At 44.5% G+C, this 14431-nt stretch overlaps 1 protein-coding gene across 3 annotated transcripts in view; it reads right to left on the reverse strand.

The window, feature by feature from the left end:
- The window catches only part of LOC132527404 (chloride intracellular channel protein 5-like), a 41426-nt gene that overhangs the window by 26265 nt on the left and 730 nt on the right, over positions 1–14431 (reverse strand). The gene's annotated exons all lie outside the window — the stretch shown is intronic.

Below are 14431 nucleotides of genomic sequence, written 5' to 3' on the forward strand. Positions count from 1 at the left end.
AATCTACATGGGAAGGTGGGTAGGAGAGAGGCCTGGGCATCCGTACTTTTTATTTTTATTTGTTTATATATTTTTTGGCCACGCCATGCAGCTTGCAGGATCTTAGTTCCCTGACCAGGGATCAAACCTGCACCCCCTGCAGTGGAAGCTTGGAGTCTTAACCACTGGACCGCCAGGGAGTTCCCTCCCCTGTACTTTTTAAATGCTCTCCTGGTGAGTTTAATATGTGTCACATAACTAGACCTTAAATTTTCAAAGTTAAAAAGTTTTCAAAGGGACTGCGAAGAAGATAAAATTTTACTTAAAAAATACTTTAAAAAATACTTAAAAAAAAGGTTTTTAAGTTTTGCGGGCATCTATTTCTTCCAACTCTTAGAGATACATGTCAAAGTGCGATATAGGTTGATGAGTGCTCATTAAACAGGACAAACTTCAGCTTTAGATTCCCAGAATTAATAAGATCTCATTGGCAGAAATTAGTTTAATCCTATGGAAACTGACATCTAGGAGAACGCTACCAGTGTCCCAAATTCTGATGTGTGTATATCTGATCAGCATAGCTGGATTACCTTAAAGGTGGGCTCAGCACGTGTTTAGGACAGATGCCAAAATATATACTTGGAAATAAATTTATTTGCTATTTCCAAAGTTGTGTGGGAGGAGTCATTATGGTAAAAAAGAAAAAAATATAATTATATTAGCATTGATTACAGTTATTCTATCTATCTGGGAGGAACCATGGCCGTTGCCAGGATTGTGGACATGAAAGCTGCTCGCAGCCTGGCTGAGGGAGTGGAAGGGGCTTCTGCACCGAGGGATCACCTTGCTTCCCGCCCTCTGTTCTCCTTTGGTCCCCAGACAGGAGTCAGCACCAGTCAATTAGAAAGTCAAAGTACCCGAGGAGGAGGAGGAGGGTGGCGGAGAGAGCTTGCGCCTGGCCCAGCAGGTTTTGCACTATGAACTCGATTGAGAACAACGTGCTAATTGTCCTTTGTTTGCTGAGCAGGGCCTGGAGCCAGTGCAGAGCTGGCCCCAAGAAGCTTCCAGAGCCTGGGGATCAGGTGTGGGGAACTAGCACTGGCTGCCTGGGGGTAGCAGTGGGGAGGGTACACAGCAGGTGTTCCACAGACGGTTAGAAACTTCCCGCAATTTACAGGTTTCAGAGTTTCTCTTATGAGAGAAACGGACAGAAAATGGCTAAAAATCAGGCTAGTAACAATCAAACCAGAACACTAAACTCCAGGAAGAACGCACTAAACTCCACTGGACTAAATGTGCAGACGCTCCTCCAGAGTTAGGGTTTTGTCCAAATGTCAAAACTCTTCTTGGCCTTCAGGTTGTCTGACCTGTAGCAAGTAGGAGGGCCAGAAAAACGACCAGACCTAGTTCTCCAAGTTCTCCCTCCCGAACAAGGTGGAATAATCCCTTCAACTGCAGGGCAGCCCCCCGTTGTGAATAAGAGAGAGTGAATGGGACTTCCCTGGTGGTCCAGTGGTTAAGACTCCGTGTTTCCAACGCAGGGAATGCTGGTTCGATCCCTGGTCAGGGAACTAAGATCCCACATGCCGTGTGGCCAAAAAAAAAAAAAAGAAAAGAAAAAGAGAGAGAGAGTGAATGAGGTAACCTCCCTCAGAAGCAGGACTTTCTGGAAAGCAGAACAGAGGCTTTGCTCCATAATCACTATGCATTGAAAGGGTAAAAACTGTACAGCTATCATCTTGCTATTGGTCTTTCTGATGTATCAATGCAGGAAAAAAATTTAAATGTGTGCAAAAGAAAACACACTTTTCAAAAACACACACACAAAACTGTCACAGTTATCTTTGGGTGGTGGGACTGTGGAAGAATTGTACTCTTTTTTTCTACATTTCTAGAATACCTTACTTTATGTGTGTACATATGTGTGTGTGTATTTATTTATTTATACAAAGACCGTGAACAACTAAAACTCAGGAGAACCATGAAGTTAGTTCTATAGTAAAATTAGTTTAAAAACTGCAGATATATTTACAGCAGCCAAGACCCAGAAGCAACTTAAGTGTATGTCAACAGGTGAATGGATAAAAAAGATGTGGAATATATACACAATGGAATATTACTCAGCCATAAAAAAGAATGAAATAATGTCATCTGCAGCAACATGGATGGACCTAGAGATTATCATACTAAGTGAAGTCAGGCAAAGACAATTATATGATATCATTTATATGTGCAATCTAAAAAATTGACACAAATGAACTTATTTACAAAACAGAAACAGACTCACAGACATAGAAAACAAACTTAAGGTTACCAAAGGGGAAAGGGGAGGGGAGGGACAAATTAGGAGCTGGGGATGAACAGATACACACTCCTATATATAAAATAGATAAACAACAAGGACCTATTGTACAGCACAGGGAACTATATTCAATATCTTGTAATAACATATAAGGGAAAAGAATCTGAAAAAAATATATATAAATCACATGCTGTACACCTGGAACTAACACAACACTGCAAATCAACTATATTTCAATAAAAAAAACTGCAGGTGTATGCTCTTGCCCATGCATTTAATTATGGATAGATAACTTGGCCTTGGAGCTGGCATTCTCTGGGCTTCCGTCATGAGGAGAGGGAAGGGAAAAATTTTTAAGCGTACATTTCCTTATTAGTATGACTGGCAGAATAGTGATCATTTTGATAGTATTTTGTTTGTGGAGCTTTCTTAAAGGATAGAGAGAGAGATTTATATCTCAAGAAAAGTCTCCACTGCTTTCCTGTGGTCATTTAAAATTCGTAAGACCATCAAAAACAGGGCTGAGCCCTCTCTTCTGCCACTCTGACAAAATGCCACTAGCTTTCTTTTCTTGGAAACGATGGTGGTTAGGTCCTGCTTTTAGCTCTCTGAAGATGCCAAGCGGAAGTAGGTCATTACAACATGTATCAGGTCGTTAACTCGTCCCACCTTGGCTCCAGTCATTTTGTCTGCCTTTGACCCTTCACCTTGCTTCAATATCCAATCACTATGTCACACCCACAATGCATGGGAACATCAAGTCACCAGGAAAGAACAAAACCAAAGAAAAAAACAAAACCCAAATCCTGTGAGTTGGCTGGGACTAATGTCATCGCCCCTACTCCCATTTTAAAGATGAGGAAACTGAGGCATGGAAAGGTTCTGGGGGTGCCCTAAGAGCTCCCCAACTCTGCTCTCGTGTTGCCTGCCCCAGGGTGGTACCAGAGTCTGGCCCGTGATGCCATCTGCCTTGGCACCAGCTACAAATTTGCACCCACCCTCTGCCCTGCCCTGCCCTGCCCCTCCTCGTATGCCAGTTCCACACCGTTAAGACCACAATGGCAGCGACTTATCGGGGCCCAAGCAGACTGATGCTGTCATTCTAATTTTTACAAGTCATTTTATATATTTTAATTTTAAATTATATAAGAAATACATGAAAGCAGGCACAACGTAAGAAATTCAAAGGCTATCAAAGAATATAAAATAAAAAGTGAAAAGCCTTCTTAATCCTCTCCCTCCGCCTCAAGAGACAGACTCGAAGATTCACTCTGTCTCCGGAGGCGACCACAAGGTCATTGGTGCACACTGTCCAGCAAAACAACCGTCAAAACGCTTGCTATGGTGATCGCTATATGCCTCCTGCTCTAGTTCTTTCCAGTTTCATGTTCCCGAAACATGAGGCCTGGGCTGGGATGGCTCGTAAGGAGGACAAGTCAAGGTAGGGAGGCAGCAATGCAGGTCTGAACAAGAGCGGGGGCCGTGGAAACAGCGCAGAGGGTACAGGTGTGAACAGAGTTTATTCTGGCGCCATATGTCTGGGATCACCTCGTGGGCTGCCTCATCTCCTTCCTCTCGCCTCTTCTTTTACCACAGACCAGCCCTGGAACATCTCCTTTCTCATTCTCTAGAACCAAAGCTGGCTTAAGAAGGAGGTTGTTTTTTGTGGTTTTTTTTGGTTTTTTTTGCGGTACACGGGCCTCTCACTGCCATGGCCTCTCCCGTTGCGGAGCATAGACTCCGGACGCGCAGGCTCAGCGGCCATGGCTCACGGGCCCAGCCGCTGGGCGGCATGTGGGATCTTCCTGGACTGGGGCACAAACCCATGTCCCCTGCATCGGCAGGCGGACTCTCAACCACTGCGCCACCAGGGAAGCCCAAGAAGGAGGTTTTTAATGAGCTCTCTCCCAGCCCTCTAAACCTCAGCATCAACTCTGCTTTTTGTCTGGGTCTAACCAGGGTCCAACCCTGACGGTGTACCCTAGACCTGATCAGTGGGTCCATGATACATCGCTGTACTGCTAACATGCTCAGCAAGCCAGATCCTCTTAATTTGGTGGGCTGTCCTTGCCCTCAAATGTCCCCCGCCCTTGAATCCCAGCCCAAGAGCAGAGCCTGAGAGCCTGCGGTGGCCCCAACACAGGGCTCTGTGTACCAGAATGAACTTCCTCCTGGCATCTACACCTGGCTCATCTCTTTAGCAACCCCCCACCCCCTTCATAAATGGGTCCAGTTAATGAGGTATGTCCTAAGATATGGCAGGTCACAAAAGCAGGAAAATGACAGGAAAATGACAAAGATACATGCTTCCATTGACATCACAGGCAGGGGTGGCAGGGAAGAACTGTCCAGAACACTTGTTCTCAAGCTGGGGATGGAGCTTAGGTCACTGGCCACTCTCAGCTATTTCTGTGCACACACCCTTCAGCCGTTGGCACCAGCACAGAGGTGGGGCCAGCTGACCACTGATGTCACTGGTGGTATTTTTCTTCTCTGTCACCTGAATCCTGTGGTCCACGCACAGTACTGTGGGACAAGCGGGGCGTGGTGTGCTAAGACCGGTGGGAGCTATCAGCTCGGGAGCAACTTCATAGTGCTTCCATCCTAAACTCTATCTTTTAAGATGAAGAATACAACCCAGATCGTGAATCAAACGAGGAGATCTGCCATATGCTTTCTCAGGATGCCTGAATGTTGGTGAGAATCCCCTACATCTCTGCCCTCTGGACCTCAACGTTAGCTGCATCAATACAATTGCCCCAGGGCACCGAGCTACTGCTTAAAGGCACAGTTAGTCCTGAGGACATGGAGAGAGGGGAAGAGGGCTCAGGACTTGCAGTGGGAACCCAGCTGGAGGTTCCGGGTCAGACAGTAATGGGCTGTGATCTCGGACCTGCCCCCCTGGGCCTCAGCCTCCCTACCTGGACAGCAAATAGGATGGACTCACATACCTTCTAAGGTCCTTTCCAACTTTCACATTTGATGAGTCTATGTTTGCCTCCATTACTGAAACAGGAGAAGCCACTTAAGTTTCTTTCTCACCCAAGCCACTGCGCCACATTATTAAGACCAGGAAATGGCTTATTGACATGTTTAACCAAGATGGTGCACCTGACCACCATCTAGGCATTTGCTTGGTGACAGTCTCCTAGCTGGATTGATGGGTAACTAGACTACAAGGTCCTAGAAGAAGCAAACTCTTGACTATTCTTACCTGGGTTAACACAGAATTATGCACACAGTAGGCCCTCAATAATGCACTGAATGAAAAGAGTTGGACTGAGACATCCTACTCTTCTCACCTAATCCACCATAAAACAAAGAATGTCCCGTGGAGGCTTTGAGGGCTTGAAATGCATCTTGTAGAGGAGAAAATTCTCTGTGCTCAAAAAACTGACCCAGGGTCGATGTGCACCCCATGCCAATCTGTTCAGTGAACAGATCCAGACACACGAATCTGCCCAGATGGAAGATAGTCGGGTTACAAGACTGCTTCAGTGCTTAGGAAGTTCCTAAAGTACCCAAGAAGCAGGTACAAACATGCCTCAGAAGGCTGTTCAAAGTAGTACAATATAACCTGACAGCTTTATAATGCCCTGAGGGAAGACATGAGTGTTTCAAATTTGCTATTCAGAACTAAGTAGGTAATTAAAGCTTCCTACATGTAAAACACACGCTTGATTTCAATAATCTCTGAGGTCCTTTTTGGCTTTAACTTTCTGTAGTCATTCATAAACTTAAACACCTTGGAAATAATCATTTCATACATTACATACCATGCTCAGGGAAGAAATATTTTTAGGTTCATTCCAGGTGCGTTCTAGATACATTGAGAAATCAAAAAGAAAAAAAAATGTGTGTGCGTGGGGGTGAAGAATGAGATAACAGAAGGATAAACTCACATCCTAGGTTATTTTAATGTTTTCTGCTTCCTTATTTGCAAAATGACTCTAGCCATCTTCAAACTATAGGTTGAAAAGAAAGGGCTAATATGTCACAGAGCTCAAAGTGTAGTTGAATTTTTAAATTAATTTTTTAAAAGCATGATTCCAGTATACAAAGGATGAGTGCTGTTTTAACAATGTATTTATATGTAACTTCAACTTATTCCAGAAAGGACTTAAGGTGGCATCATATAAACTAAAAGTAAAAATCAGAGAAAAGAAAAACAAGGTTGGGACAAACTCCAACAGAGAATGCCATACAAAGGGCCAGTGATAATAGTCTCCATCTCTCCCTTATGTATGGGCACATGTTCAAATATAGCATGAAATATCCAGATGAGTTAAAATTTTTCTCTCTTCTTTAACTTGCTCAATACCCACTCCAAGTATTCTCTCATTTGAGTTTGCCCCATGTGTGTATCACACAGCTTCTTGAGGATGGCAAACAGAAATGTTTCCATTTACAAAGGACTTGGACAGATTAACTAATTTGCCTGTAGTCACTTAACTAGTTTTGGTGGAACACATAATTAGGATCATTAAAGAAAACAATGGGCTCCTGAAAAATTGTATACAGTCTCCCTTTGTGTAGGACTCTGAGAAAGGAGATAAATAACCATCTACCTAGGGCGCCTTAAATGTCATTCTTCTTGAAAAGACCATTAATTAGTACACATTTTATCTCTGTAATTTTAAGTTTTTACAACACTGCAGTCTTCAAAACATCTGAAATTATGAACAACTGTATAAGCTCTATTAACCAAGTGAATTTCTATATAAGCAGAGATTTAATGAGTATGGGGAGACAGGCGTGTAAAGCTCATGTGGAGGGTGATACAGGCAGTGGGAATGGGGCAAAAGTTTCAGGGTGGGAATGAGATTTGTGGCTTTGGGAAGAAGCGAGGCCAGTGTGTCAGGAATGATGTGTGTGAGGCAGTGAGTTGGAGGGAACCGAGGTCCAAGGAATACTCAGGTGATACAGAGCAGCAGCTGTAGGAGCCTGGATGAGTTCTGGGTGTGATGACAGCCCACTGGTGGGGTCTGAGCCATAGGAAGGGATTTTCTAACAAAAGCTCCAGCTGAATGCTGAGTGAGGACTAGACAGTAAGGGGCAGGAAGGGAAGCAAACAGCCCAGGAGGGGGCGTAGCTGAGTCCAGGGAAGAAGAGAAGGTGGCTGAGGTACTGCAGGAGGAGGTAAGAAGCAAACTGGGGTATCCTTGCAAGTAGGCGAGGTCAGGGGTCAGGCTGTTGTGTCAGGAAGCCGGGGTTTTCTTTAGGGCAAAGGTTGGTCACCCCGGCCCGGGGGCGGGTTCTGTCACAGGCAGGTGGGTGATGTCAGCAAGCAGGCACATGACCCTGGCCAGCAGGTATGGGACACTGACCAGCAGGTAGGGCACACTTGCAATCAGGTAAATTGCTCTGGCAGGTGGACCAGCCACCTCTTTGAGTAGGTTATGAATTGTGTCCCTTGCAAACTCAGAGGTCGAAGTCCTGACCCCCAGCACTTCGGACAGGGCCTTTAAAGAAGTGATTAAGGTCAAATGAGGTCCTAAGGGTGAGCCAAATCCAAATACGACTGGTGTCCTTACAAGAAGAGATTAGGACGCAGACATGCACAGGGGAAGCCCATGTGAAGACAGAGAGAAGATGGTCATCTACGAGTCAAAGAGAGAGGCCCTCGGAAGAAACCAACCCTGCTGACACCTTCTGAAGGCTAGAAGTCCAAGAAACTTTGACTTAACTCGAAGTTTCTCACGGAACGTAGAATCATGAGAAAATAAATTTCTGTTGTTTAAGCCACCCAGTCTGTGGTACTTTGTAATGGCAGCCCCAGAAAACTAATACAGGCGGATAACTTCCCTGAATCTCTGGGAGGTCCTGCATGGTCTGAGTCCCACATCCAAGTAGCTGAGAGAGGCTGCTGAGCACATGGAAGACGTGCAGGGATCATCTGAAGTTCAGGCGCTACAGGGGGGATTCGGCCAATCAGTGGGTGACCTGGCAAACATCCAAGACGAGAGCAAAACAGCTCGCTGGCAACAAGAGTATCTGAGTGTTGCAGATGCGTTACACGGAGGGGAAAATGAGAAGATACGGGATTTCGGTGAGCAGCACGGTGACTCCACTGAATCCCTAGAGGCTGGACCATAGCAGGCGATCCTTGAGGACATCGGGGCCTGTGGTTGAGAAGCTTGTGTGGGCAGTTGAAAAACCATGATGCTGGGTGTCCTGGGGGGAGTTGGGCCTGGATGCCCTGCGGGGAGTCAGTAACGATACCACTAGGACCTAAAGCAGCAGCAGTGAGGAGTCAGGACTCCACTGGCTTCTGGAAAAGGGGCCAGAAATCCACCTAATTCTTCTCTGAGGTGGTACGTTGGAGCTGAGTGCATGATCTGACTTTCGCTTCTTACCAGCTGTTTAGCTTTACCACATTTCTTGCTCCCTCACCTGTTTCTGTGTCTGCAGAGTCTGTTCAGACCCAGACTAGGCCCGGGAGGGTAGCACAGATGAGCTGCTCTGTGCGCTCACCCAGTCCTATGATTTTATAAAGGTCTTTTTTCTTTTTTTCTTTAATTTTGAGTTTTAGTATAAAGAGTGACATTTCTTAAAAGATTCCATTTTGTTTGTTGGTATGATTTGACTTTCAGGAAGCAATAACCCAATTAAGTTTTGCTAACCAATTTTGTACTCCTTCTAGAAAAGTGACTTCTAGGAAACAGAAGCAGCCTTCTGTTTATTTCCGACAAATTATGCCAACGGAACAAGTACATCTTTTATTATAAGGGGTGTCAGAAAGCATCAGAATATCCAGGGATCCTGTACCGTACCTGGAACAAATATAATTCACCTAACAGAACCAATTACATAACAGATCTAGATGCCTTAGGTTAAGTAAGGCAGATTACATTCATGACCGGTCAGAAATAGGAAAGGGCACAGCCAGTTTTTCTCATGGCAAAGAAGAAAGGATAGGTATCTTCAGGAAAGAAAACTAGCCTGAAACATTCCAAAGCAGTTCAAAGCAAATATGAAATTATCTGGAAATCTTGGATATAATTATAAAGACTCTTGCTATTTTTTCCATCCTCCTCTGTAATATACCTGAATTTTTTTGCGGTACGCGGGCCTCTTACTGTTGCGGTCTCTCCCGCTGCGGAGCACAGACTCCGGACGCGCAGGCTCAGCGGCCATGGTTCACGGGTCCAGCCGCTCCGCGGCACATGGGATCCTCCCGGACCGGGGCACGAACCTGTGTCCCCTGCATCGGCAGGCGGACTCTCAACAACTGCACCACCAGGGAAGCCCCCTGAATTATTTTTGTTAGTGTGTGCCTCAGCATTTAAGAGAGCTGGGCCCTGACCCCAGTAGTCTGAGCTTTAGTGTAGAGCCATTACCAAGACCCCAGAGTCTGGAAGCAGCTGCAGAGACAATCTGCGGCTGGATATTTTCTGTCGATTATTAGTTTGTACCTTCAGAAGTTAATTCCAGTTTCAAAGCTCAAGGCTGGCCTGTGCACTGGTGAATTGGGGCATCTCAGATCCGTCCGTGGGCTGCCAGAGCTGGAAGGAGTGGCAGAGGCCACGCTGTCCAGTCCCTGCGATCTGCCAGACCTGAGTTTGAATCCTCACTCAGCAGCTGGGCAATCCTGGGCCAGTATCTCCGCCTGTTTGAGCCTCCATGCCCTCATCTGCAAAACAGGCCCCCTTACAGTACTAGCCTCTTCGGGTTATTATCAAAAAATGAGATAAAACAGTAAGGTACTCAGCACACGTGCTAAGTGTCACTGATTGTTATTGCTATGACCAGAAAAATGTTCGTCGACGTGAACAATGGTCAGGGGAAAGCTGAGCTCTGGGGGAAATTACATGACATACAACTGAGTTAAATTTAAACGTCCTGGCATTTGGGGCGTAAGATTATGCATGTCCCGTTTGTTCATTCACTGGGTACATGACTGCATAAAGAGTAGACAGAAACTGGCTGCCGTATACGTCAGGGGGTGATGGAGACAGCTGCTGTATGGGCATCAGGAGAGAAGGGCTCCCTTCATTCACTTCATTATCAATAAGTAGGAACATTTTGAAAGAAGTATTTTTTCCTGAGCAGTTGCTCTCAACAGTAGGCTTAAGATACTCAGTAAACCATATTTTTAACAGATGTGCTATCATCCAGGTTTTGCTGCTCAATTTATAGAGCACAGGCAGAGTAGATTTTGCATAATTCTGAAGGGCCCTAGGATTTTTGGAATGGTAAATGAGCTCTGGCTTCAACTTAAAGTCACCAGCGGCGTTAGCCCCTAGCAAGAAAGTCAGCCTGTCCTTTGAAGTTTTGAAGTCAGGCATTGACTTCTCCTCTCTAGCTATGAAAGTCCTAGATGCCAGCTTCTTTCAGTAGAAGCCTGTTGCATTTACACTGAAAATCTGTTGTTTAATGTACCCGCCTTCGTTAATGATCTCAGCTGGATCTTTTGGATAACTTGCTGCAGCTTCTACATCATTACCTGCTGCTTCACCTTGCACTTTTACGTTATGGAAAAAGATTCTTTCCTTAAACCTCATGAACCAGCCCTGCTAGCTTCAAACCTTTCTTCTGCAGCTTCCTTATCTCTCTTAGCTTTCATAGAATTGAACAGAGTTAGGGCCTTGCTCTGGATCAGGCTTTGGTTTAAGGGAATGCTGTGGCTGGTTTAATCTTCCATCCAGACCGCTAACACTTTTTCCGTATCAGCGTTAAGGCTGTTTCACTCTTATCATTCACGTGTTCACCGGAGCAGCACTTTTAACTTCCTTTAAGAACTTTTCCTTTGCTTTCACACCTTGGCTGTTTGGCACAAGAGGCCTCCCTTTCAGCCGACCTTGGTTTTCAGCATGCCTTCCTCACTGAGACTAATCATCTCTAGCTTCTGATTTAAAGTGAGGGACATGGGAATCCTCCTTTCATAGGAACACTCAGAGCTCACTGTAGGGTTATTAGTTAGCCTAATTTCAATATTGTTGTGTCTCGGGGAATATGGAGGCGTGAGGAGAGGAAGAGAGATGGGGGAACAGCTGGTTGGTAGAGCAGTCAGAACACACACAGCTTTTGTTGATTGAATGTGCTGTCCTACATGGGAGCAGTTTGTGGTGCCCCAAAACAATTACAAGAGTAACCTCAAAGGTCACTGATCACAGATCACCATAACAAGTATAATCATGATGTAAAAGTTTGAAATACTGTAAGAATTGCCAAAATGTGACACAGAGACACAAAGTGAGCAAATGCTGTTGGGAAAATGGTGCTGATAGAGTTGCTCGATGCAGGGTTGCCACAAACCTTCAATGTGTTAAAAAACGCAGTATCTGTGAAGGGCAGTAAAATGAGGGATGCCTGTATTCTACTTATTTAGCTGCTCCTGCTGAAAGACTGACTCTCTATTGTTTCAACAAATGTTTCAGGATTGAATCTCTTTAGTCTGGCCTGGGGCGTGTCCCCACCACCCATCACAGAACTAATTCCTCTGGTCAAGGAAGCAGAATTCGCTCGAACAGGCCAGGCTTGGGTCTGAGTTAAGTGTAACCAGCTCATCGCAATTTGTCTGGGCCTTTTCTGGTTTCGGCACTAGAAGTCCCATGCCCCAGGAAACCCCTCAATTTAGGTCAAAATTTGCCCTAAAGATGTCCATGCCGGAGAAGAGGGGAGTGTTGTCAGCCCCAAAAGACTCTCACGACTAGGAGTGAAGGTGGGATGGTTTTCTGGAGGAACACCCAGAAGGGGAAATGGATTCTGGGAAGGCCAAGAAACAAAGTAATATCTTCTCCATGTGCCTTTCTGGATTAGAGGTACCTTGAGGACAGTGATTGAATCTTACTTATTTTTGCATCTTTCCTAAAATTTAGCACAATGCCTTCCACATAGGAGGGCCTCAAAAGAATTTCTCCTATTTCTTGCACAACTTTATTAAATACTTAAAAAAATTCCTGTAGAGGGAAGAATGTCTAACACTAAGTAGTTCATGATGGATAATACAGGATCACTTTTAACATGAGCATTTAAAATAGTTTATAGTCTTATTTGTTGAGATTATTGAAATGCAATCTTGCTGAAAATGGGGTGGATGCAGAGTTTGTGTTAAACTTTCAAAATTATTAAAGTACTATGATTCCTAAGGTCCTTTCCCCATCATATTTAAGAGAAAACCTCTATTATGTTTTCTTCACAGTAACATCTAATATATATTAAAAAGTGAAACTTAAAATACATTCCTTGCGACTTGAAATTTGATTCACTGGTTTCAGTTTTGTCGTTAAACCAGACTGAGCAGTGGACAGGAATTGTTTTTCTTGGGGCAGGGTGTGACTTTTCTTGTGAAACTTTTTTCCTGTAATTTCTAGCTTCTGACCCATTCCTGCCAACAATGAGTGACGCGTCCCAATTAGGAGTTTAAAAGAAAAATAACTGCATGAAGAGCTATGTCGTTGATTCTGAAAACAGGATAAAACATTTTAAATATTTTACACTAATGAATAAATGTTAAGTCTTGAGTCTACTTAATGGGGGGAAAAAGATACTCCCTCTAACATGCTGCTTCCAAACTTGACATTGGCCATGGAGGCAAAGACTCTAGTTGTAATTAGTTTGTGTGAATTTAGCCAAGTCGGTTCTCTCTGGGGCACCACATTCATTTGTACATGACGGATTTAGACTATAGCTCCTAGTTCATTTCAATCTCCAACACAAAAATGGGCTTAAATTTCATCCCTATTTCTAAGATTTATATGAAATTCCTTTTTCAAAAGCTGAGCTGAAAGAAAATTATAAATGAACATTATTATTTTGTCTATCTATATAAAGGAACATATCAGAAAAATCACACTGGAAATGGAGAATTTGTTACTGTTATGTTTTCTTTTATTATCATTAAATGCTTCCAATGACCCTATAGTGGACTCTCTGGTGGCCTTCCCAGCACCCACTACACCTCACTTCCATTGACAGAAGAAGTGCAGTTTGGTAAAGAGAACTCAGCTCGAAGTGCAGACTGAATTGGTCTGCTGAATTTCATATGCTGGCTTAGGTTTGGGCATATGACACAATTGTAGAGTGACTGAAGGAGATAGTTGCTGGAGCCAAACACAAAAAACAAAAAAACTAAGAAGTCACGTCCATTGCCCAGAGGAAGTGAAAAATGAGTCATATGATCCCTGCTGCTACTGTTATCTTTACCACTAGAGGAACCAGAAGCCAATTCTGTTAATAGCTCCATGAGGAGTTAGAAAGAACTCAGGACACGGTGACATTGTTGAGCTGCTAATTCAACCAGTTCTGAAGCCTGCCCTACCTCTGGACTTCCTGTTTTGTGAGATGAGAAATATCCTTATTATTTAAGCATCTGAAATAGATTTTCATTTGTGGTTGACATAGTAAATATTTGTAGGATAACAGATGCTTGGGACAAAAAGATCCTTATGAATCATTCTGTCCCTCTGTTCTTGACCACGTTATCTTACAGAGGAGACCAGGCTGCACAGGACTCCCTGATCTGACCCAGTCACATGGGCAGGGGCAGGGACAGTGAATGAAGGGAGCCCTTCTCTCCTGATGCCCATACAGCAACTGTCTCCATCACCACCTGACGTATACGGCAGCCAGTTTCTGTCTACTCTTTAAGCAGTCTTGTACCCAGTGAATGAACAAACGGGACATGCGTAATCTTACGCCCCAAATGCCAGGACGTTTAAATTTAACTCAGTTGTATGTCATGTAATTTCCCCCAGAGCTCAGCTTTCCCCTGACCATTGTTCACATCGAGGAACATTTTTCTGGTCATAGCAATAACAATCACTGACACTTAGCACGTGTGCTGAGTACTTTACTGTTTTATCTCATTTTTTGATAATAACCCGAAGAGGCTAGTACTGTAAGGGGGCCTGTTTTGCAGATGAGGGCATGGAGGCTCAAACAGGCGGAGATACTGGCCCAGGATTGCCCAGCTGCTGAGTGAGGATTCAAACTCAGGTCTGGCAGATCGCAGGGACTGGACAGCGTGGCCTCTGCCACTCCTTCCAGCTCTGGCAGCCCACGGACGGATCTGAGATGCCCCAATTCACCAGTGCACAGGCCAGCCTTGAGCTTTGAAACTGGAATTAACTTCTGAAGGTACAAACTAATAATCGACAGAAAATATCCAGCCGCAGATTGTCTCTGCAGCTGCTTCCAGACTCTGGG

This window comes from Lagenorhynchus albirostris, chromosome 10 (assembly GCF_949774975.1).
Source record: "Lagenorhynchus albirostris chromosome 10, mLagAlb1.1, whole genome shotgun sequence".
Lineage (NCBI taxonomy): Eukaryota > Metazoa > Chordata > Mammalia > Artiodactyla > Delphinidae > Lagenorhynchus > Lagenorhynchus albirostris.